This window comes from Sapajus apella, unplaced genomic scaffold (genome assembly GCF_009761245.1).
Source record: "Sapajus apella isolate SASKATOON/1434 unplaced genomic scaffold, GSC_monkey_1.0 scaffold24, whole genome shotgun sequence".
Classification (NCBI taxonomy): Eukaryota; Metazoa; Chordata; class Mammalia; order Primates; family Cebidae; genus Sapajus; species Sapajus apella.
In genome coordinates, this window is record NW_022436964.1 from 21,238,401 (window position 1) to 21,260,717 (window position 22,317).

Sequence of the window (22,317 nt, forward strand, 5' to 3'; positions counted from 1 at the left end):
CCTCGCCCCCTGGCGCCACTTCTTCTCGGCCTAGCAGCCTGGCCTGGGGAAGCACAAGTCTGCTGTATCTGGAATGTGGAAGCAAAAGCAGAAAGCTGACAAGTGTGCGGGGAGGGGAGCCTCAGCGTGGAGGCAGCCCGGCCTCCTCCCCTGCAGGATGGGTGCTGGGGGCGCCGGCCAGGCTGACTCACTCCCGGCCGCTTCCCGGGCTGGCGGCTGCCACACGTACACCCGCCCATCTATGGAGGGCCGGGCCCAGCGCCGCCACCTAGCTCCCGCCGGGCCCCAGTGTTTCGGTGGGCGTCGCCACCTTAATTTCCTTGCGCGCTCACGTCCAGGGGCAGTCCCGGGAATCTCCACGCGCGCCTGCCGGCTTCCCGAGAGGGCGCCGCCCTGCCTGGCCCCCACCTGCGAGTCTCGCGGCCGGCGCCGGCGGCGCACGCGCAGTGCGGGACGCTCCTCCAGTCTCCGGCAGCCTCCGTGCGGCCCAGTCCGGGAAACTGCAGGCCAACCGAGAGGTTGAGTTCCAAGCTAATAGGGCGTCTAAGCCATTGTCGCCCGCGGCGTTTAGAAGATGGTGTGGCCCAGAAGAGGGTGGAGACAACGACTGTGACGGGCTTCCCAGCTGCCCGAAGTGGGGGTGGTGTGGAGCTGCAGGAAGGAGAGAGGAAGAGGAGCAGAAGGGGGCAGCAGCGGACGCCGCTAACGGCCTCCCTCGACGCTGACAGGCTAGGCTAGCGCCCAGCTCTCTCGGGTGTTCACGCCGCCGACTCGGCGTTTCGGCCCCTCCGGCCCCTGGGACCGGGCTTGCGGCGCGCGTCAGGGCGGAGAGCTGCCGCGGCGCAGGGAGAGGCCTGGTTCTTGCCGCCGAGGGATGTGAGTGGGAGCTAAGCCCGAACGGGAGGGCCCCCGAGGGCCCAGCCTGGAGGTCGCTCGGAGCCGAGCCCGCCTCGGGGCTTCGCAGACCTTGGCCCGCCGGGTAGGAGCCGCCCCTGCGGGCTCGAGGGCGCGCTCTGGTCGCCTGATCGGGGTAGCCGGTAGGTGTTCTAGCTGCCTGGCTTCTGTCTGGGTGGGGGTGGCAGTTGTCTCTCAACCCCCTTCCTATCTTCTAATTCCGCCTCCCCACCCCCTGCGAGTAGCAGCAAACTTCTGAGCCAGAAAAATCTTCCTCTTTAAGACGACACCTAGAACAAGTCTTTACTAGTGATATTTGCTTCCTTTTGTGTATTGTAATTCCCGCACCCCTCCACCTCCTTATTCCTTTAAAAAATTTTCTAGACAGCTAAACAGCCTAGAAAAAACATCCATTTTCCCTGAATTTATGTGATAGTAGTAACTGCTGCTTCTTTTTTTAGGTTTTAGAAGCAGGCAACAGGAACAAGATGTGAACTGTTTCTCTTCTGCAGAAAAAGAGGCTCTTCCTCCTCCCGCGACGGTGGGTGTGCTGTCCTTTTTCGCTGCAATAAAGGCGAGGGTGTCGCGAGCTGGGAGTGCGTGCGTAGGAAGGCTGGAAGCCTGTGAAGACAGGCAGGGCTCATTGTTGCTTACTCCTCGGAAAATGTCAGTGCTAAACTTTTCATGTTGATCTGGGAGAGTAATTTTGGGGTGTTGTGGTGTTCGTCTTGGATCCTTTAAGAAACATTTTTTGCTGGCTTTACACATACAATGACTTTGCAGAGAAACGTAGAACGTTGTCCGTTACCCTTTCTCCTTGAGCAGCTAGAGATTCTTAATCCTTCAAAGAGGATTATTTCCAAGCAATAAGAGATAGCTTTTGGAAGAACACGTTTGCCATTCTTGCTGGGTTTTCTGCTGCAACACTGAATGCTTCCTGATGGTTTTATCTGCCTAAGCTAGCTGTGTCGGTTGAATTTACCCAGTTTGTTTTCCGGTAATTACTAATGTGTCAGGAGAAACTCCTTTTCTCTGAATGAAAGGGTAGGAGCGGCTGAGTATGTCATAGAGGGAGGGCGAAATATGGAGAAGGAAACTAGAAATGGGAATAAGGGAGATGTTTGTTTCTGGTTTCATAGTAAGTGAGTTTTGGGGCTACTGCAAATAAAGATTTTGAATCCCTTCTCCAGAATGCTTGGGACCGGAAGTGTTTCGGATTTAAATTTTGGGATGTCTGCATATACATAATGAGATATCTTGGGGATGGGACTCAAGTGTAAATACGAAATTCGTTTATGTTTCATGCACACGTTATTCACACAGCCACTAAGTCATTTTATGCAATATTTTTGTGCATGAAACAAAGTTTGTATTAAGTAATTATGTGTGGAATTTTCCCTTTGTGGCATCATGTTGGTGCTCAAAATGTTTCAGATTTTGGAGCTTTTCAGATTAGGGGTGTTCAGCTTGTATTTTGATATAACACTTAGAACATTTGAAGGTGAACAATCAACTTTTCCCTCCCTTTCCCCATCTGCCTCACCTTATACCACTTTGTGTGGGAATCGCTTGTACATGCATTTGTCTGTCTGTTGGTGTGTAATGTATGTACAAACCGGATGTATCCAGCACTTGCCTTAATAGTACATGTATTTACCTGAATAGGAAAGTTGCAGTAGTTGATGACTAGAAGAGCACACCGTGCTTGTTTTTGCTCTAACTGAATATCCTGTATTTGCAATTTATAGCATGTTTTAGGGACTCATTAGGGATTTTTTGTTTTGTACTTTTGGTCATTTGAGACAGGTGTCTCAGATAAGGGACTATGAGATTGCTTCTCTACTTCACCTGGCTATTGCTGAAAGGCGGGATGCTTTTGAGGCAGAGTAGGAAAGTACTTTGGCTTTGGAGTGAGATCTGGATTTGAATCCTAGTGTTTTTGCCACTTAAGAGTTGTATTATTTATGGCTGGACATAGTAGCTCATTCCTGTAATCCCAGCACTTTGGGAGGCTGAGGCTGGAGAATCACTTGAGGTCATGAGTTCAAGACCAGCCTGGCCAACACGATGAAACCCCATGTCTACTAAAAATACAAAAGTTAAACAGGTGTAGTGGCACACACCTGTAATGCCAGCTACGTGGGAAGCTGAGGCAGGAGGATTGCTTGAACCTGGGAGGTGGTGGTTACAGTGAGCCGAGATGGTACCACAGCACACCAGTGAGACTCTGTCTCAAAAAAAAAAAAAAAAAAAAAGAGATGTATTGTTTACGACTCTTTTAGCTTCTCTTCCTTATAAGATTGTTGTGAGAATTGGATAAGACACAGGCAAAGTTGTAAATTTCTTAGCTCTTATAAAAGTCTTGGCTACTGTTCATGGCTGGGCAGGCAAAGAAGATTCAGAGAAGGGCAGAATGACTGCATAAGGTGATCTGCCAGCCACTGGTGTTTCTTCCTTTCTAGTGTAAAGAGATAAAGAACTTTAAGGGCTTGAAATGGTGAGGGTATATTACAGCCTTTGTATGGAAAGGTTTGACTTATCTCTTTGCTTGAACCCCCGTCGTGCTGCCCCTACCAATTATTGTGCTGCCCCCTTGTGGTTAACTGTCCTAAGACCTTTCTTTTGCTCCTTTTCCATTATGTTTCCCACCCACTCCCCACTCCGTTTTAGACCCCTCCTGTTGGCTCCCAGTTTCCCAAACTGTGTGCTGAGGTGCCCAGAGCACCTCAGGCTTCAGCTTTTGTTTTGAGGTAGTTCATGGTTTCAACATTATATACCTACACCCCTTTCTACGATGTCATGTCTTTGTAAAGATGTATTTTCAGAGGTTTCTTTGATAAAAAGCAACTACTACATGAAAATGTGAATGTAGAACAGGGAATGACAATGTAGTATTGTCCAATTTGATTCTAAGGTTTGATAAGTTCTACAGTGCTCAACAGACACTAAGTTGTAAGGACATAACTACTAATTAAGTTGTTCGAACCTATTTCTTTTGGCCTAGGGGTGTCATGAAAAAATTGCTAAGACTCGGGACTCCCAGAAAGGATTTGGAAACCTCTGCTTTAGCTTTTAGTTTGCTTTTCTGATAAAATTATTGATACAAAGCTAGTACCAGCTGATCATGGCTTAATATATTTTTTCTTCTATGTAACATGTTTATAACTTCTGCCCAGTTCTTTGATTTTAAAACTAATCCTATTGCTAACTTGTTGTACTGGTCACTTCCTGGTTTTGCCTGTACTGGTGGTCTGCTTCTATTTCTAATTCTCTCCTTAAACTCAGAATGCCTCAGGTGAAAGTTACCATTTTCTACCCTTTAATTTTTTTTTTTTTTTTTGTAAGACAGAATCTTGCTCTGTCTTCCAGGCTGGAGTACAGTGGCATAATCTTGGCTCACTGCAACCTCCGCCTCCTGGGTTCTAGTGATTCTTCTGCCTCATCCTCTGGAGTGGCTGGGACTACAGGCGCATGCCACCATGCCCAGCAATTTTTTGTATTTTTAGTAGAGATGGGGTTTCACCATTTTGGCCAGGCTGGTCTCGAACTCCTGACCTTGTGATCCACCTGCCTTGGCTTCCCAAAGTGCTGGGATTACAGGTGTGAGCCACCGTGTCCCGTCCCCTTTATTTTCTTGTAATCATGTAGGCTTTAAATTAGGCATCATCTTTAGATTACTTCTTTCATTTATCTCTTATTCCGATTCAGAATGTCCATACTTCTTTTCTTTTTCATATCTCTGCTTTCCCTCCTTTACTATGTGAATCCCAGGACATGTTTCCTGAGCCTAGGCTCTTGAAAGTCATTTGAACTTCTGAGAATCCAGTGTTTCTTCCTTCTGTTTATCCTCATTAGAAATGCTACTCTAATACTCCTTATTATAGCATTCCCTTGTCCCAGAATCTTCAGTGGCTTACCAATTTCTACTTATTAAACTTTCTTGACTTTCGAGATTGTTATCAACACCTGCCCTATTTATTCAGCCTTTTGTCTAAGGTTCTTTAGTCGTTAAGCTTGTAAGCTGGTTTCCACACTTTCTAATAATAAGCTATGCTTCTTCTGTCCTTTAATTTTTGCTCATGTTCTTCATTCCTCTTTGTTTCCTCTTTACATTTCTGTAGCTCTTTAGTTTTAGAACTCCTCACATGGGTTAATTGTATGCCATGCTTTAGTTGTTTGATAGTTATTTCCCTAGTGTTAGCCATATCTTTTCAAGTTGTTTGTGTATTCTTTGAGAACAGTACCTTAGATTAAAAAAAAAACATACACAGTGGAGAGCACATGGGCAGTATTTTAAGAAATACATGTTGACTGTGTGATAAGAAACTATAATCACCAAACAAATATTTATTAATACTTGAAATGTAGAAGGTACTTAGTTGTATCCAAAAGAGAAACAAAGAAATTTATAGGTTCCTTTTTCTAAGGATATACGGTATAATTGGGCAGATAAGATAAATAATAAAAGTTATAGATATTTTAGACCACTTAGAATTGAGATGAACAGAGATTTTTTATAACAGGAAGGAACTGGTAGAGGAGGTAAGCAAAGGCAAAATATGTATGTATGTATGATACATTCGGAGAGCAATATATAAAACAACTTGACTGAAATGAAGGTTTATGTGAAAGAGTAGTATAAGAAATTATGTTAAAAATGTAGTTGGAATTCAATTATGGATGCCTTTAAATGCTAGGATGAGAAGAATGTCCTTTGACCCATGGATATGGAGAAGCTTTAAAAGTTTTGAATTTAGAAAGAGCTTGCTGAAGTAAATATTTTAGGAAAATCAAAGCAGTACCAGTGCTACATATCATGTGAATTGGAAAAAGTGGTAGAGACAGGTAGGAAAATAATTGAGGCCTGAAGTAACAAGGACTTGGATTTAGTAGAAATAAGTCAGATTGGAGAGATGTCACAAGACTTCATTATGGACTGGATAAGAAGGGAGAACGGAGGGCAGAGAGTGATTAAAGATTACCTTACCGTGAAGGTTTGCTGTTCAGTCACAGAGGAAATCAAAGAGTATTGGAACTCCAAGACATCTTAGAACATCTAAGTTAGTTTATATATTTTGTATATTAGGAATCAGACCAGAGAGATTTAAAAATGTGTCCAAAGTTACTCAGCTAGTTAATGACAAAGAACCTGCCGTTTGATTAATGGCAGTTACTAACACAAATAGGTATGGTAGTTTTAGTAGCTGTTGAGGGGATGTAGACAGTCGAACCTTTATTGTGGATAGGTTGCGTTTGCAGGGGCAGTGGGATAGGCAAGTGAAAATTGATAGCCTAGAGTGGGACGTATGACTAGAATTTGAGAAGTTAAGTCTGGTGCTGTGGTACTTAGAGAAAAGAGTAATGGAGCTGAGTGAGATTGAGCCTTGGTGATTGCCCATAATTAGAGGGTGGGTGAAAGGAGAATAATGGGTGAAGGAGACAAGGAACAGTTAATATGAGAGAGGCATATTAGTGGCTAGGTTAGGAGGGGGGATGATCAATATGTTGATCATTGCCAAAAAATGAGAAGAATCAGATCTGAAAAAAGGTCTTAAAAATATGTACTGGTGTTTTTCCTCATACGAAATCTATAAGAACAGAAGAAAATTGCTTATACTTTCCCTATGTGGAAATAACCACTGTTAATATTTTCTTCTCTCTGGTTTAACAAAAGACCTTTGGATTTGCCAGTTGGGGGATCAGTGGAGACTTTTCCAAAGCTCTCTATCACTAGGACTAAGGATGAGGATTTTAGGCATAATAAAACCTAGGAGGTATTTTTCAACAGAGTGTCTGTCATTTGTCTGTATTCTCTTATATATCACACTATCCAGGTACTACTATTCCTATGTGCATTAGTTCTGTGTTTTGTCTGAATGATAGAAGGTTAGACAAGCCATCTCTAGGTGCTTTTGTACTGGTAAAATTTGAATAAAGTGATAAAATATTTGTTTCTGAAAGGAAGGAGAAATTCTTGGTAGGTAACTTACCTGAGGGTCAAATGGTTGATGAAATTAGGGATACTAGAAAGAAGAAAGAGAAGCATTATCTTTTTGAAGACCTTCAGTATAGTTACAAGGGCTTAACTAGGTTGGAATGGTCCACAGCTGTTTACTTTGCTTGCCTGTTTATTTTGATCTTCCCAAGAACGTTCTTCTGCTCACCTTTTTGGTCGCAGTTATTGGAAACAGAGTAGTCATTCATTCTTACCAAATGATTTTAGTTTAATAAATTATGATTATGAAATATAGTACTATTAGGTAATATTTTTATAATATAAAAGGCAATGTGATGTGAATAAGTGCACTGTTTTAGAAATTGGGGTAAGGGACTGACCCTGCTGTCCACATGGTATATGATTTTGAGCAAGTCACATAATCACTCAGTCTTGTCTATTGAGGGAATAGACTAAATCTTTTTAAAAAATTGTTTACTTTAAAAAGTGGGATCATATGGTAAAATGTGTATAAAGTTTAAAAACAAATGGCTTACCAATGTTTAGGACAAAAGCCAGCAGACTCTTTCCTACCACCCCTCCACATCTCCTTTCCCAGTCTCTGATTCCTGTTCACCAGGCAACTACCTGTCCTCTGCACATTACCCTTTTCCTCTTTACAATGAATGAATGATTTGGCATCCTCTTTAAAGCTTCTCCATTCAACTGTGTAGAAGAGCTCATCCCTTTGCCTTCAAGGGCTTTACCATTATATTTCTCCCCTCTTTTTCTTGCCTTCTTAATTCTTCCCTCTACTGGATTATTTTCATCAGTATTACTCTGGTTGCTATCGCTGTGTAACAGAATCTCACCAAAACTTAGTGATTTGAAACAAGTACTTTATCAGGCTCACAGATATCATGAGTCAGTAATTCAGAAAGGGCACACCAGGGATGACTTTGTTTTTGCTCCATAATGGCTACTGGGACATGAATTGGGAAAAATTGCCAGCCAGTGGTGGTAACTTGAAGGCAGAGGACTGGAATCATCTGGAGGTGTCTTCATTCACATTATGGGTAGTTGATGCTGGCTGTTGACCAGGGTGTTATTTGAGTTATTAACTGGAGCATGTACATGTGGCCTGGATTTTCTCACACTATGGGGGCTTCAGGGTGGTCACCTTTCATAGTGGTGAATAGAGAATTAAAAGTGAGTGTGTCAGTGTGTCTCAGCATAAATCTTTTATGATTTAGCCTTGGCAGCTGTACAGTGTAACTTCTGCCATGTTGTACTGGTTGTAAGTGTGCCAGAAGCCTGTTTAGATTTGATGGGGGAGTGGCAAGTTCACACTGTGGAAGAAAAGCATGTGGGATGGGAAATATTGTTACGGCCATCTCTGGACAACTATTAATACTATTGCAATAGTTTGCCATTGTGCCAAACTTCACATCCCTCCTGTTTCTAAAACACATGCAAAATACACTAAGCGTCTCCTCAAAGGTCCCTAATTTGCATCTTATCATGACAGTACCTCAGAGTCCAGTATCTCTCATATATGTCAGGTCCAGGTACAAAATAGTTTTCTTGGGTATGGTTAATTGGGTATGGTTCTTCCTGAATGAGAACCCATGAAGAGATAGTTTATATATCCCCCACATACTTAACATGCAAGATTGAAAAGGCATAGGTTATCTGCAGTAGACATTTCTCTTCAAGAGGAGCATAAGGTAGGCACAGTCTGTAGCAATTTTGCAACCCCACTGGGCACATGTTGCCAGTTCCTTGATTAGGTTTCAGTCCTGCTTCCTAAAAGTTGTTCTTAGTGGGCCATAGGCTGCTGCTTTTTTTGGGTTTATTTTCTGAATTGTTTATGTCCCCTAACCCTGCACCCAACCCATATACAATGCTTTTTATTTGTAAGAGTAACTCTAAGCTTGCTTCCTGCCTGTAGTGAGTGCTTCAGGGTCCAAAGGCCTCCTTTTATTATAGCAGCTATCCCTTTCATTCCAAGCAGATACAACTCCTTTAAAAACTTTGTGGACTTCCTGTGTAACAGTTTATTATCTGTACCATCAGGCAGAAGCCATATCCACAAATTTCTTTTGAGAGGAACTCTTTCCTCCCCTGAGCTAGATCCTTAGATAATATTTTGTCTGAAAGGATCTATGAGGTGGTGATTTAGATCTTAAGAAAGGTTCTTATAGTCACACCCTAGATTGGATCTTTGCTCTGAGGCTCTTTTTATTTGACACTTTGCTGGCTGAAAAGATTATTCTGAGGCCTTTACATCTTGAAATTCTACTCAAAAAGTGAATAGCTCATTATTTAGTTCATCTCTCTGTTCTCTCAATGATACAGGCACCTAGAAGAAGCCAAATTTCTTTAACTTCCTGCAGAGAATCTCCTTAATTCATTAGGTCAGGTATGTATTTTATTTTCCATGTTGCTGTAGGTGATAATTTTGCTAAACTTTGTGCTAGTGTATAACAAGGGTCTCCTCTTATTCAGCTTTCCCTACCATTTCTCTCTCGTTCATTGAAGTCCTCACTGATAGCTCCTTGAGGGCTTTGGGCTTCCGTGAAGTTTTCTCAAGACCTTTTAAATGTGTGAACGCAAAGGATCTTTAATCTGTTCCTGGCTATACAGCAGGTCCTTGAATAACTGTTGTTTATTCGTAACATTGATAAGAAAAAACATTGATTCCTGGCTGGAGCCACTGTTTGTGTAAAGTTTGGACATTCTCCCCATGTCTTTGTGGGTTTTTCCGGGTGCTCCGGTTTCCTCTCACATCCCAAAGATGTATGTGTTAGCGGATCAATGTGTCTAAATGGTCTCAGTCTAAGTGAGCATGTATGTATGAATGTGCCTTGCAGCGGATGGTGTCCTGTCCAGGGTTGGTTCCTACCTTGTGACTTGAGCTGCTAGGACAGGCTTTAGCTGCTTGTGACTAAACTGAATTGGGTGAATAATTATCTTACTTGTTTTTATTAATCTTTCTTAAATGTGTGTATAGCTGACATTTATTTCAATGTTTAATAATAAAAGTGTTTGGGGTCCTTCTTTAGAAGTCTGATGATGTTTTTGTGGCCATAAATATGCCATAGGAACTTGCTTATCTCAATTAACCTACTGAAAAATGGGTTTTGTTACACTTTGTTTAATTTAACCTTGTTTAACTTAACTTTAATTTTTGTTAACAAAAATGGATTTTGTTACACATTGTTTACTTAAAGTCAGTTTCCAAGAACCTATTGAAGATAGTAAGAATTAACTGTACTAGAACCGTTCTCTAACCCAGTGGTTCTTATCAGAATTACCAAAAGGGCTTGTTGAAACACAAATTGCTGGGCCACGGTCCCAGTTTGTTTCATTAGATCTGGAGTAGGACTTGAGGATTTGCATCTGTGAGTTTCCAGGTGATCTGATAATGTTGCTCTGGGGCCTAGATTGTGAGAATTACTGATTTAAACCAGGGATTGGCAGGATTTTTCTATTAAGGACCATAAAGTAAATATTTTGGATTTTCTTGCACCTACTCAGCTCCACCTTTGTAGTGCAAAAGCAGTTATCAACAATATACAAATGAACAGACATGGCTCATGGCTGTGTTCTCATAAAGCTTTATTTATAAAACAGGCAACTAGTTAAATTTGATGTGTGTGAACTGTGCTCTGCCAATTCCCAATTTAAATCATTAGTTGACTCCACATTTCTTCAAGCTGTGGCCCCATTTTTCACTCCCCTTCGGAGCAAAACTCTTTGAGAGTTGTCTGTACTTGTCTCTTTTTATTCTTTCTCTAAAAATTTATCCATTTTTTTGAACACATTAAAAAGTTTTAGAATTCAAAAAGTAGTAAATATCTTTGTAAATTTGTCAGATGTGTGTGTGTGAGAGATCATAACTAAAGTAGAAGAGGAATTGCGGATTCAAAAATGGTATATGTTACTAAGTTCAACAAATACTGCCAAATTGACATAGAAATACCAGTTTAAGCTTTTCTATACCTTTACTAACATGTTTTCAGATGGCTTTATCTTTGCCAACTTGAGATATGAAAAATAGAATCTTAATTTTAATTTGCTTTTCATTCTTCTTTTTTGGAAAACATATCTTGGCCCACTTTCTATTGGATTTATTGTCCTTTTACTGTACTTTGCTTTTTGGGAGCTCTTAGACTAAGGAAGATAGTTCTGAGTTTGTTTTTCCTACATTGTCTTTTTATCTTTTCGATTCTGTTGATAGTGTGATTTGTTGTTGTTGTGCATCTAGATAGGTCCCTTCTTAACCCTGAAATTATATTTTGAGACTCTCCCTCATTTTCTTGATCCATCTGGAATTTTTACTGATGCAAGATATAATATGGGATGCAACTTTTTTCCCCTAGATGGTGGTCCACTTTCAATACTATTTGTCATATAATCCTTCTTTTCTCTCCTGCTGTGAAATGCTCGTGTTGAAAATTGTATGTGTAGTTGAATCTATTTCTGGATTTTGTTTCATTCTAACTGGCTCCTGTGAAACTATATTGTGAGTTCTTGGGCAGTATTTCTATTCATTTGTTTCCAAGTCCTGTATAATATTTATTAGCATATGGGAGGCATTCAAGTACTTGAAAATGAATAAATCATGCGTTTAGCAATAGAAGCAGATCTTTTTGCCGGTTATTCACTTTAGTTATTCTATTTAATTTCCCTGTTTATTTCTGATTTTAAACTTTAACCTTAGTTTTTCATTTTAATTTTACCTTTTAAAAAAAACTTTATTGTGAAATATTATTTTTTGTACTTAATGGGCATTTGCTAATTTACGAGTCTGCTCTTATTAATCTATTTTTGGCCTTAAATTGTTAAAAATTTACAATAGGGTTTTATTTGTATTAAATTTGCATACTGAGGGAAGCATGTTGTTTCATCATGGCAATCCATAGGATAGGTCAAGTCATTTGAGATTGGAACCATTAAGGATAAGTTAATTTAATGTTGAATTATTAGATCTATGGTTAATTGGACAGGTTAGAGAAGACAGAATTAAAGGTAAGTCTGGATTTTTAATTTATTATAAATCTAAAATAAATAATTTATACTTTATTATAATTTATTTTTTTAAATACATGAGGTATTGTAGATTTTTTTTTGGTTTGTTTTGAGGAGGGGCAGGGGTGATGTGAAATATAGTTTTCATTGTATCTGATCTTCAATTACAATGATATTGCTGGAGTATGATTAGGACCTTGTCTTGTTAAAAAGCATTATCCATGTCTTCACCCCCACCCATCCCTGCCACAGACTTTTAAAGATAAATATTCTGTGATTATTGGATATTTATTATTATGAAAATTTGAAATTATTAGAAGTAAAATGACATACCTTCAGTGTAGTAAGTTTGATTCATAGTGCCTCTGGTTATGGTGGTCAGTAAAAGTAACACTGTATTAGGAACAGTCTTCATGGTGGGAGTTCTCTCCTTTTACACGTGGTTTTTTTTTGAGACGGTTTCACTGTGTCACCCAGGCTGGAGGAGAGAAGATAGCTCACTGCAGCCTTGCCTTCCCTGGGGTCCAGTGATCCTCCTACCTCAGCCTCCTGAGTAGTTGGGGCTGCAGGTGAGTGCCACTATGCCTGGCTAATTTTTGTATTTTTTTGTAGAGATGAGGTTTCACCATATTGCTAAGTCTGGTCTTGAACTCCTGGCTCAAGTGATTTTTCTGCATCAGCCTCCCAAAGTGCTGGGATTATGGTTCTGGAGCCACTGTGCCTGGCTTGTTAGTCTGTTCTTGCATTGCTGTAAATAAATAACTGAGGCTGAGTAATTTATAAATAAAAGAGGTTTAATTGGCTGATGGTTCTGCAAGCTTACAAGCAGGGGGCTGACATCTGCTCAGCTTTTGAGGAGTTCTCCCAGAGCTTTTACTTTTGGTCGAAAACTAAGAGGGAGCAGGCATATCACACTGCGAGAGCTGGAGCAAAAGAGAGTGAGGGGGAAGATACCACATACTTGTAAATAGCCAGATCATGCAACAACTCAGTATCTTGAGGACAGCACCAAGGGGGATGTTGCTAAACCATTCATGAGAAATCCACCCCCATGATCCAATCACCTCCCACCAGTCCTCATCTCCAACAATGGAGTTTACAGTGCAACACCTGAAATTTAAAAGGGACAACATCCAAACTATATCAACCCTGCTCTACTCCTCAGCCTCATTTTATAACAACAGTTGAATATATTGCTTTTATAAAGGTTTGATATGGAAAGATTCATTAGAGTGGATTTTAGGACCTGGGGAATGACTCAGAGAAGAAAACAGTGCGTTATAGTATAAGTCTATCTGATTGATGAGTCACAGTAAGTCCTTCCAAAACAGGATGCTTCAGTGTCTGCAGAAATGCTTCATTTCCATATTTATATATTCCTCACTCTTTCCTTGTTTATCCATAGGTGCTTAATTTTATTTTTGACTGCGTTGTGATAATCTTAAAAGAATTATTTCAGAGGAATATCTGAAATATTCAATGTTATTCTAGCATGCCAGTATTTTAAAAATCATTATGAACAAATTCATACCAATTTAAATAACTTCTAGATTTTTTTGAATATCAGTAGCAGAGGATAGTGTTAAATATTTCACCAGTAGAATTAATTAAATGCTGTGCAATTTTATTTTTTAAACACAAACTCGTTACCTCTAAAAATGTTTTTTAAATGTCTTGGTAATACAAACTTGAAATATGATGGTTTTGAAACGAGATCCTAAGGGGAGAAAACTCCAACTTTTAAAGAGCTATTTAAAGCACTTGTTTCATCTTTGTCACACTTTTTTTGTATATGTGTTACGAATTATAAATCTGGCTTTTCTTTGTAGTCATCATTTAGCATGCTTCTAAGGAGTAACTCAAAATCTGCTCCCAAGACCAAAAATCACAACAAACAAATAAACCCAAAAACCAAAACCAGAAAGGGGATACATTTTGCAGAATAATTTACATTTTCTTCTCTTCATGACATCGGTCTTCTCGGGAGGCCTTTTAAGCTGTTGCCTGACATGTATGTACTTCTTACAGTGGCCCAAGGTAAAATGATGACATTTGACTTCAGTAGTCCTTAAATGTATGGCTATTTTTATTCTTTTGTCTTCTAAAGCCTAAAAGTTGAGTTAGTATTCATCTTAGATTTCTTGTTTCTTGAGTGAAAGCATCATGGCATTATGTTAAAATATCTTATTTGCATGTATTTTATACACTGTTTTAAGAGGCAGTAGTAGTATACAAGCTTTGACCAAATGTCTCTTCATATAAAAAAATTCAAGTGAATAAAAAGTTATGTAAAAATGACATTAATCAATCAAAGGGGCAAAAAAAATTATAAGTGCTTCTTGTGATTGAGAATTTGCTTAACATATTAGGGTTCTCTAGAGGGACAGAACTAAACATATATATATATAATATATATGTTTTACATATGTTATGACATATATGTATACATATATATGTTATATATATGTTATATGTATATATATGCTTTTAAGTATTAACTTACATGATCACAAGGTCCCACAATAGGCTATCTGCAAGCTTGAGGAGCAAGGAGAGCCAGTCTGAGTCTCAGAACTGGAGAACTTGGAGTCCGACGTTCAAGAGCAGGAAGCGTCCAGCCTGGGAGAAAGATGTAGGCTGGCAGACTAGGCCAGTCTCTCCTTTTCATGTTTTTCTGCCTGCTTTATATTTGCTGGCCTCTGATTAGATGGTACCCATCCAATTAAGGGTGTGTCTCCCAGCCCGATGACTCAAATGTTAATCCCCTTTGGCAATACCCTCACAGACACACCCAGGATCAATACTTTGTATCCTTCAATCCAATTAAGTTGATACTCATTATTAACCATAACACTTAAGTTTTTTTTGAGACAGAGTTCCACTCTGACACCCAGACTGGAGTGTAGTTGCAATCTCTGCTCACTGCAGTCTCTGCCTCCTGGGCTCAAGTCTCAGCCTCCTGAGTAGCTGGAACCACAGGTGCATGCCACCATGCCTGGCTAATTTTCGTAGTTTTAGTAGAGGTGAGTTTTTACCATGTTGCTCAGGCTGGTTCAAGTGATCTGCCCACTTTGGCCTCCCAAAGTGTCGGGATTACAGGTGTGAACCACTGCAGCCAGCCACTTAACAAGCTTTAATATTATTCTGGATGTCTCTGCATAGTGACAAATTGAGATACAGTTTTATAAGAATAGTGTCATCCTGTTCATTTTAAATTGAGCCTTTTTAACTCAACAGTGTATTGTAGAGATCTTTTCATTGATTAAAATTCATTCATTCAATCCCCATTCACCAAGCACTCAGTCATCAGTCACTCACTGACTCATAAGAGAATTTATTCATTTACTCATTCATTTTGTTAGTCACTCAATCATTGATAAGTTATTCATTCTGTGACTCAAAGGGTCACAGCTCATTTGGTTGGTTATTCTTTTAGTTGGTCACTCCCTCACTCAGCTTGTTAGTTGTGTGGTTTGTCAGTCAGTCACTCTCTCTCCTAGTGAATCATTCAGCCACCTACTCAACAGATCAGTCAGTCTTTAACCAATCTTTCATTAAATAAATTATTAAATATCAATTATTCAAATATTCAGTGCCCGTGTTGTGCTATGCAGAGAATATAATATTAAGGATATAATGTAACCAAACATACATCATTTTTAAAAGTTATTTTAATTTTTTTGAGACGGAGTTTCGCTCTTTTGCCTAGGCTAGAGTGAAGTGGTGCGATCTTGGCTCACTGTACCCTCTGCCCCACCCTGGGGTTCAAGTGATTCTCCTGCCTCAGCCTTCTGAGTAGCTGGGATTATAGGCTCCTGCCACCATGCCTGGCTAATTTTTTGTATTTGTAGTAGAGGCGGGGTTTTGCCATGTTGGCCAAGTTGGTCTCAAAACTACTGACCTCAGGTGATCTACCCACCTTGTCCTCTCAAAGTGCTGAGATTACAGGCGTGAGCCACCATGCTTGGTGTACATCATTTTTAATATCTTTATAGTGTTCTGTTGGCTAAGTATGTCACAGTTTATCAGACCCCTTTAATTAATTTTTTCCCCAGTATTACAGACTGTTTCATAGAATTATTAGATATGCATGCTACTACTGTTGTCCTTTTTCAAAGGACAATTATTAGATATTCTTGTTTTACTCATTTCTTTGCTAACACTGTGTATTGCCAGTCTTCTTGTTTACCAGTCAGCTACGGAAGAAACAATACCTCATTGTTATGTACTTTTATCTGATTCTTAATTATGTTGACTGTTTTAATTTCTTTTGTGAAATGCCTATTTATCTTCATTTTCTTATCAATTTTTAAGAGTAACTTGTATAGGCCGGGCGCGGAGGCTCAAGCCTGTAATCCCAGCACTGTGGGAGGCCGAGGCGGGTGGATCACGAGGTCAAGAGATCGAGACCATGCTGGTCAACATGGTGAAACCCCGTCTCTACTAAAAATACAAAAAATTAGCTGGGCATGGTGGCACGTGCCTGTAATCCCAGCGATTCAGGAGGCTGGGGGAGGAGAATTGCCTGAACCCAGGAGGCGGAGGTTGCGGTGAGCCGAGATCGCGCCATTGCACTCCAGCCTGGGTAACAAGAGCGAAACTCCGTCTCAAAAAAAAGAGTAACTTGTATAAATGCATGAAATCTTTGTAGCACATATTTTTTCTGGGTTTTTTTTTTTTTTTTTTTTTTTAGTTTTGATTGTAGTGTTTATAATATTGTGCAGTCAAGTTTCCCATCTTTTATTTCCTGTATCATTTTTCACTTAGATTTTGGGTTTAGAAAGGAAGTATATAATGTGACATAGTTTTTGGTACAGAAATAACCAACATGGTTCGATTGAAAACAGACTGAAGAAGAGCTGGAAATGTCCAATTTCAAATGTGTAAGGGGACCAGTAAGAAAAGCATGAAGAACAGCTGATAGCAGTAATTTTTAAAAGAATATTTACAAACATTTGAAAATGTTTATGTAGTTTAAAGGAATTATTCAAATATAAAGAGATGCATAACATAAAAGTGGAAAAAAGGCATATGTATACTCATTGTGGAGATGGGTTTCTAGTAACAGTTAGTATACTAACTTTGAAATGATTTTTAGATTTTGTTATGCCAGCTTTTAGGAGTTTTCTTTTTAAGATTTTTGAGCTTATGTTTTATCATGGCCCATTTTTATGCATTTTACATAAATGCTCAAAACTTTTGTTGGTGGAAGGTTTTAATACGTCTGTAATTTCTCTGGTGGCTTAAAAAAATCAGTTTGTGGAGCTCTTTGTGTATTGGAGGTACCATCTTCTTGTTTGATACATCTGTATATGTATTAAGTGAGAACTGGATAAAGGAGATGGTTGGGATATGTATAAATATCAGGTAAGAACTTGATAAGGTATTGATTGGTTTGCATATGAAAAAGTGCGCTCACTGTCAAGTTCTTTCTGTCTCTAGGAATTGGCTAGCCCTGAAAGGGGCAGTCCCTCCAGGATCAGCAAGGCCCCAAGATGTGAAAGCATCAAAAATACAGAATAAAAAAAATACTTAATACAGTGTATAGAAATACAGTTGGTTTTGTTTATTTTGTGATGTATCCTGTGATATTGGTAAATTCATTTATAAGTTCTAGTAATTTTTTTGATACAATCTTCAGCATTTTATTTATTTTATTTATTTCTTTTTTTAAAATTATACTTTAGGATCTGGGGTATATGTGCAGATCATGCAGGATTGTTGCATAGGTACCCACATGGCAATGTGGTTTGCTGCCTCCATCATCCCGTCATGTACATGTGGCATTTCTCGCCATGTTGTCCCTCCCTAAACTTCCCACCCCACTGCTATCCCTCCCTTGGCCCCCCACCAACAGACCCCAGTGTATGATGCTCCCCTCCCTGTGTCCCTGTGTTCTCATTTTTCAACATCTGCCCGTGAGTGAGAACATGCAGTGTTTGATTTTCTGTTCTTGTGTCAGTTTGCTGAGAATGATGGTTTCCAGATCCATCTATGTCCTTACAAAGGACACAAACTCATCATTTTTTATGGCTGCATAGTATTCCATGGTGTATATGTGTCACATTTTCCTTGTCCAGTCTATTGTCAGTGGGCATTTGGGTTGGTTCCAGGTCTTCGTTATTGTAAACAGTGCAGCTATGAACATACATGTGCATGTGTCTTCATAATAGAACAATTTATAATCCTTTGGGTATATACCCAGTAATGGGATTGCTGGGTCAAATGGAATTTCTGTTTCTAGGTTCTGGAGGAATTGCCACACTGTCTTTCACAATGGTTGAACTAATTTACACTCCCCCTAACGGTGTAAAAGTGTTCCTATTTCTCCACATCCTCTCTAGCATCTGTTGTCTCCAGATTTTTTAATGATTGCCATTCTAACTGGCATGAGGTGGTATCTCAATGTGGTTTTGATTAACATTTCTCTGATAATCAGTGATGATGAGCATTTTTTCATGTTTGTTGACCTCATATATGTCTCCTTTTGAAAAGTATCTGTTCATATCCCTTTCCCGCTGTTGAATGGGTTTGTTTGTTTCTTGTAAATCTCTTTTAGTTCTTTGTAGATTCTGGATATTAGCCCTTTGTCAGATGGGTAGATTGCAAAAATTTTTTCCCATTCTGTTGTTTACCGGTTCACACTAATGATTGTTTCTTTTGCTGTACAGAAGCTGTGGAGTTTAATTAGGTCCCATTTGTCTATTTTGGCTTTCGTTGCCAATGCTTTTGGTGTTTTAGTCATGAAGTCCTTGCCTATGCCTATGTCTTAAATGGTATTGCCTAGGTTTATGGTGTTAGCTCTTATGTTTAAGTGTTTAATCTATCTGGAATTAATTTTAGTGTAAGGTGTCAGAAAGGGGCCCAGTTTCTGCTTTCTACACACTGTTAGCCAGTTTTACCAACACCATTTATTAAACAGGGAATCCTTTCCCCATTGCTTGTTTTTGTGAGGTTTGTCAAAGATTAGATGGTTGTAGATGTGTGGCATTGCCTCCGAGACCTCTGTTCTGTTCCATTGGTCTATATCTCTGTTTTGGTATCAGTACCATGCTGTTTTGATTACTGGAGCCTTGTATTATAGTTTGAAATCGGGTAGTGTGATTCCTCTGGCTGTGTTCTTTTTGCTTAGGATTGACTTGGCTATGTGGGCTCTCTTTTGGTTCCATATGAAGTTTAAGGTATTTTTTTCCAGTTCTGTGAAGAAGGTCACCGGTAGCTTGATGGGGATAGTGTTGAATATATAAATTACTTTGGGCACTAAGGCCATTTTTACGATATTGAGTCTTCCTAACCATGAGCATGGAATGTTTGTCCATCTGTTTGTATCCTCTTATTTCCTTGAGCAGTGGTTTGTAGTTCTCCTTGAAGAGATCCTTTACATCCTTTCTTATTTGTATTCCTAGGTATTTTATTCTCTTTGTAGCAATTGTGAATGGGAGTTTGCTCATGATTTGGCTCTCTTTAAGTCTGTTATTGGTGTATGGAAATGCTTGTGATTTCTGCACATTGATTTTGTATCCTGAGAGTTTGTCGAAGTTGATTATCAGTTTAAGGAGATTTTGGGCTGAGATGATGGGATCTTCTAAATATTCAATCACATCATCTGCAAATAGTGACAATTTGACTTACTCCTTTCCTAATTGAATCGCTTTATTTTTTTTTTCTTGCCTGATTGTTTTGGCTAGAATTTCCAATACTGTATTTAATAGGAGTGGTGAGAGAGGGCATCCTTGTCTAGTGCCAGATTTCAAAGGGAATGCTTCCAGTTTTTGCCCATTCAGTATGATATTGGCTGTAGGTTTGTTGTAAATAGCTTTTATTATTTTGAGATATGTTCCTTCAATACCTAGTTTATTGAGGGTTTTTAGCATAAAGGGCTATTGAATTTTGTTGAAGGTCTTCTCTGCATCTGTTGAGATAATCATGTGGTTTTTGTCTTTGGTTCTGTTCATGTGGTGGATTATGTTTATAGACTTGTGTATGTTGAACCAGCCTTGCATCCCCGGCATGAAGCCTGCTTGATAGTGATGGATAAGCTTTTTGATGTACTGTTGCAATTGGTTTGCCAGTAGCTTATTGAAGATATTTGTATCGATGTTCATCATGGATGTTGGCCTTCTTTTTTTTGTTAAGTCTCTGCTGGGTTTTGGTATCAGTATGATATTGGTCTCACAAAATGATTTCGGAAGGATTCCCTTTTTTTGGATTGTTTGGCATAGTTTCAGAAGGAATGGTACCAGCTCCTCTTTGTACATCTGATAGAATTCAGCTGTGAACTGGTCTGGACCTGGACTGTTTTTGGTTGGTAGACTGTTAATTGCTGCCTCAACTTTAGCCCTTGTTATTGGTCTGTTCAAGGTTTCAACTTCTTCCTGGTTTAGGCTTGGGAGGGTGCCAGTGTCCAGGAATTTATCCATTTCTTTCAAGTTTACTGGTTTATATTTATAGAGTTGTTTGTAGTAACCTCTGATGGTAATTTGTATTTCTGTGGAATCTGTGGTGATATCCCCTTTTTCGTTTCTTATTGCATCTATTTGATTCTTCTCCTTTTTCTTTTTTACTAATCTGGCTAGCAGTCTGTCTATTTTGTTGATCTTTTCAAAAAAACAGCTCCTGAATTTATTGATTTTTTGAAGGGGTTTTTGTATCTCTATCTCCTTCAGCTCTGCTCTAATCTTAGTTATTTCTTGTCTTCTGTTAGCTTTTGAGTTTTTTTTATCTTACTCCTGTAGCTCTTTCAATTTTGATGATAGGGTGTTGATTTTAGATCTTTCCTTGCTTCTCATGTGGGCATTTATTGCTATAAATTTCCCTCTAAACATGGCTTTAAGTGTGTCCCAGAGATTCTGGTACACTGTGTCTTCGTTGGTTTCAAAGAACATCTTTATTTCTGCCTTCATTTCATTGTTTATCCAGTTGACATTCAGCAACAGGTTGTTCAGTTTCCATGAAGTAGTATGGTTCTGAGTTAGCTTCTTAATTCTGAGTTCTAATTTGATTGCACTGTGGTCTGAGAGACTGTTTGTTATGAATTCCATTCTTTTGCATTTGCTGAGGAGTGATTTACTTACAATTATGTGGTCAATTTTAGAGTAGGTGCAATGCAGTGCTGGAATCCTCAGCATTTTCTGTGCATACAACCATGTCTGCAAATAAAAAGTTTTACTTCTTTCTTTTCAATCTCTATGCCTTTTATTTTTTTTTCCTACCAAATTGCATTGAGTAGAAACACCAGTGCTTAATAGAAATGGTGGTGGTGGGCATCCTTTCCTTGGTCCTGATTTTATGGAGAAAGTGTTCAATATATAATCATTAAGTAATGGAAGGTTTTGTAGATGATTTTTATTTTATTTAGGAAATCCCCTCCTTTTCTAAGTTATTTTCAGAAATTTCATCATGAGTTGGTGTTGATTTTTGTCAAATGCTTTTCCTGCAACATTTGAGATGATCTTATAGTTTTGCTCCATTATTCTGTTAATAAGGTAAATTACATTGATTCATTTTAAAATATCAAAGCAAACAGTATTACTGGAATAAACCCCTATTGGTGTTGATGTTCTGACCTTTTTATATGCTGCTGGTTCTATGTTATTTTGTTATGTTCATGAGAGACAATGGCCTGTAATTTTTTTGTGTGTGTGTGTGTGTATGATATGCTTTTGCCAGGTTTTGGTATTAGGATAATTGTGGCCACATAAAATGATTTGGAAAATAATTTTGCCCCTGTGTTCTGTAAGAGGTTGTATAGAATTGGTATTATTTTTTTTCCTTAGTTGACAGATGTTCCCAAGAAATTCACTTTGGCCAAGAGTTTTCTTTGGGGGTATGTTTTTAATGAAGAATTTCATTCATTGAAGATATATGATACTATTCAATGTTTCTGTTTCTTCCTATGTCAGGTTTGGTAATTTGGGTCTTTCAAGTAATTTTTTTTATCAAAAATAACTTGTTAAAGTCATTGGCGTGAAGTAGCTCCTATCCTTTTATATCCATTTACTGTTTATAAAATCTGTAGTGATGTCTTGCTTTTATTTCTGTTATGGGCAATATGTGTTCTTTTCTCTTTTTGTAAATTGATCATCTTGGAGGTTTATGAATTTTCTTGGTCTTTTCTGAAAACAAAGTTTGGTTTTATTGATTTTCTCTATTGTTTTTATATATTATTGATTTCTGTTCTTCATTCTTCATTCTCTGGTTTGTTTTTCTAGCTACCTGGGTAATTAATTTTATATCTTTCTTCTTTTCCAATGTAAGCATTTATAGTTATACATTCTCCCTAAACACTGTTTTAGTTGTATCCCCAAATTTTATTGTTTCTTTATTATCATTCAGGTCAAAATAATTTCTGATATCCCTTTTAGTTTCTTCCCTGGGATTATTTAGAACTATGTTAATTTTGTAATACTGGGAGATTTTCTAGATGTATTTTTGATCTTTATTTCTAATTCAAT

The 22,317-nt window shown here is 38.8% G+C and overlaps 1 protein-coding gene across 4 annotated transcripts in view; it reads left to right on the forward strand.

Moving 5' to 3' along the window:
- The first annotated feature begins 491 nt into the window (after nt 1–491).
- The window catches only part of JAK2 (Janus kinase 2), a 115,088-nt gene continuing 93,262 nt past the window's right edge, over nt 492–22,317 (forward strand). Inside the window, exons 1-2 of one of the 4 annotated variants that reach the window (XM_032291054.1) lie at nt 492–979; nt 1,356–1,435. The gene's annotated coding sequence lies outside the window, so the exon portion shown is untranslated. Of the gene's footprint in view, nt 1,038–1,355; nt 1,436–22,317 lie in introns of all 4 variants that reach the window. The other 3 variants (XM_032291056.1, XM_032291057.1, XM_032291053.1) reach the window with 3 other exon arrangements.